The following is a 3,480-nucleotide window of genomic DNA, read 5'->3' as shown; positions in this document are numbered from 1 at the left end:
TTTGTAGTAATATTCTGTCTTTTTTGTGTCTCTTTGTAGTAATATTCTGTCTTTTTAAGGCATTTTTGTGTCTTTTTGTAGTAATATTCTGTCGTTTAGGCATTTTTGTGTCTCTTTGTAGTAATATTCTGTATTTTTAAGGCATTTTTGTGTCTCTTTGTAGTAATATTCTGTATTTTTAAGGCATTTTTGTGTCTTTTTGTAGTAATATTCTGTCTTTTTAAGGCATTTTTGTGTTTCTTTGTAGTAATATTCTGTCTTTTAGGCATTTTTGTGTCTCTTTGTAGTAATATTCTGTCTTTTAAGGCATTTTTGTGTCTTTTTGTAGTAATATTCTGTCTTTTAGGCATTTTTGTGTCTCTTTGTAGTAATATTCTGTCTTTTTAAGGCACTTTTGTGTCTTTTTGTAGTAATATTCTGTCTTTTAGGCATTTTTGTGTCTCTTTGTAGTAATATTCTGTCTTTTTTAGGCATTTTAGTAATTTTGTGTCTTTACGGTAAAACACTAATAATCTCCAGCGTGAGACAGGTGCGTTGGGGGACACGCAGGTCACCCAAAAGACACTCCTGCACCCTGTCCAACTCGCAATAAACATATAAAGTCTTAAGACATGTGTCTTCTTTAAGACATGTTGTGTTTTCTTTAAGACATGTGTCTTCTTTAAGACATGTTGTGTCTTCTTTAAGACATGTTGTGTCTTCTTTAAGACATGTGTCTTCTTTAAGACATGTTGTGTCTTCTTTAAGACATGTTGTGTCTTCTTTAAGACATGTTGTGTCTTCTTTAAACATGTTTGTAGATGTCAGATAAATGTAGTACAGTAAAATGTCCAGTATTCCCTCTGAGATGTAACGGAGCAGAAGTAGAAAGTATCAGAACATAGAAATACTCAGGTAAAGTACAAGTATCTTTAATGTTAAGTAATGAGCATAAGTATAGCAGAGCTACCTGAATTGTTTGTATTTTATTTACGTTTTTTATTTTTTATGTCATTCTTTTAAAACATAATCCTTCAGGAGCACTCTATAATATAAAATCAGCCAGTTCTTCGGTGTTTAGGGTGAAACATCCAGTACCTGGTGACGCGGCGGGCTGCTGTCCCAATATATGCAAATCATGGCTCTGCATTTTCCTCCTTCTGCACTACTGGTTTGCAACTCAGATTTCCGGGAGCGCCTGAAGGCGGCGCAGCCACATCCTTCATTTACGGGACCGGGCTCCGTGAAGTCTTCACACATTAACCGGAGAGGATAACACACACTACTTACATTCACCGTAAGTCGTTTCCACGCATTTAAAATGCTGGTTTTGGTCTAATTGTGTGTCCGCGTGGCGGTGAAGCGCGTCCGCACAGGGCGCTCCACACGGCGGCGCCGGGGCTCGGTTTCCGGGTTTACGGTCTTTGTGCACACGGCACCAGCCTGGTGCAGAGCGCACAAACCCAACGTGTTACTGTTTACCTCCCTCGCGGTGTTCGTGTGTTTCACATCAGACACGCGCGGCCGACTGAAGGAGTTTTTATATTTTTATGGCGTGATGTTATCGTAAAGTTACGCGGAGCCTCGGTAGCTATCGCGAGGCCGGAGCTCGAGCCTGGGCCGCGGGCAGCCAGCTGGCAGAGGCTGCCTGTCAGCATCCTCCGGGAGATCTCATGAAAAACCCGCGGCTAGCAGGGTGGCTAACCCGGCTAAATCACTGTTAGGAGCCGAAGAGGTGAGCAAGATTTAGGCGTGTTGGTGTCACCATTCCTGAATATTTAACATCATACACGTACGTTAGTTGATTTTAATGCAGATGAGATGTTTTTGTTAAGATAGCTAAGGTTCTAATGTGCCATCTGGCATCTTGTGTACAACCTGTACGCCAGAGCCCGTTCAGAAAACCTGTAAATTTAAATATATCTTCCCACCAGGGACCATATCATATCAACTGCACTTATTTTAATTGGTACACTAATTAAACACAAGCTTTGCTTTAATTCGGCTAAACAACAACCAAACCAGAGACCATTGTTTTCTAGTTTCTCAACCATTTAACTCTTAACCCTTGTGTTGTCGTCCGTCTGATTTGATTATTAATAAAGTATAAATTATGTCCCAATTCTGTGTTAGAGCTTCTTACCTAACTTCATTACAACTAATTAGCACTATAGTTTTACACTTATTTATGGAAAATTTAACTAGTTTTGCCTTATGTTCTTTCAACGTTTTTTTTTTTTAACTCATGGTAAATAAAATTCATTTAAATTAAGTACGCTTAATTTCTGATTTAAAAAAATGATTAATTATGTCAACTAATAGTCACGATTAGAGGAACATATGGATGATAACGGCCTGTTCTGTGTATGGAACCATTCTTGTTATTAAAGAAACCCAAATTGTTGACAGGTAATCTATTAAAAACAGGACTACATGAAGGTTAAGTTACATTATCGCTATTGAAAAACAATTAAAAAATATAACTCCAATTAGCAAAACATGTAAAACAACTGTTTGTTTTGTAAAAGTTATCTATCTGACCTTATCTTACATCGTGTCCCAGTCCATGTAACTCTCTCCTTAAACACCCCTGTGGGCTAAATCTTATATTTATGTATTAATCCATCAGTAATAACAAACTAATCGTGTTAATAGTGTACTGACGGGGTCTGCACGCTGAGTACTTTCCTTTTATACTTGAAGTACATTTACTGAATATACTTGTACTTCACTTTGAAGGCCAGACTTTAACGTGTAATGAAGTATTTTGGCGTTGTAGTGATTTAAATGTTACTGTTGTCTTCCCTTAAACCATGAAAAACCCCATTTTTTTTTTTTTTTTTTTTTTAACCCAATTATCGCTTTTTCTGCCATTTTTGTCACTTTTTTTTCCATGTTGTGGGTGCTTTTCCAGATGTTTTTTGATGTTTTTAATGTTGATATTTTCAGTGCTTATTTCAACGGCCCATTTTTTGTGACAAAACAAATAGAAAAAGCAGCTAAAAAATGACCCAAGGACAACATGAGGGTTAAGTATAGTATCTGATTACTTCTACATAAAGCGCTAATGGGAGACAAACGTGTTTCTCATGCTAGTTTTCTCCAGTGTTGTCATTTACACAGTTTTAGGATGTTCTTCTTCTCAGTCTGTTAAGAAGAAATCTATATATTCCCCCAGACATTAGTCATCTGTCAGTTTCACGTTCGTCCGCTCGCAGAATAACAGCGTCACAGTTTTCTGTTGAAACTGGAGCTGAAACGCCGACATAGCTCGATAGAAAAGTCATTATTTAACAGAATAAAACACCAAAGTCATTATTTAACAGAATAAAACACCTCCTGGCTTGTTGTGTTTACGGATGTGGGTTTGAGACGGTTACTCAGGCCAAAACACAACGTGGTGACGTCTTCATGAATGAGGATGACTCAACATTAAAGGTGCCCTGCTACACAAAAACTGTGTGTGTGTGTGTGTGTGTGTGTGTGTGTGTGTGTGTGTGT

At 37.8% G+C, this 3,480-nt stretch overlaps 1 protein-coding gene across 1 annotated transcript in view; it reads left to right on the top strand.

Annotated features, from left to right (window-relative positions):
* slc39a6 (solute carrier family 39 member 6) overlaps window positions 1-3,480 on the top strand; it is a 27,562-nt gene that overhangs the window by 12,205 nt on the left and 11,877 nt on the right. The gene's annotated exons all lie outside the window — the stretch shown is intronic.

The sequence above is a fragment of the Etheostoma cragini genome, chromosome 12, assembly GCF_013103735.1.
Source record: "Etheostoma cragini isolate CJK2018 chromosome 12, CSU_Ecrag_1.0, whole genome shotgun sequence".
NCBI classification, from domain to species: domain Eukaryota; kingdom Metazoa; phylum Chordata; class Actinopteri; order Perciformes; family Percidae; genus Etheostoma; species Etheostoma cragini.
The sequence above is the reverse complement of the archived record's forward strand: the minus strand, read 5'-3'. Positions and strand labels throughout refer to the sequence as shown.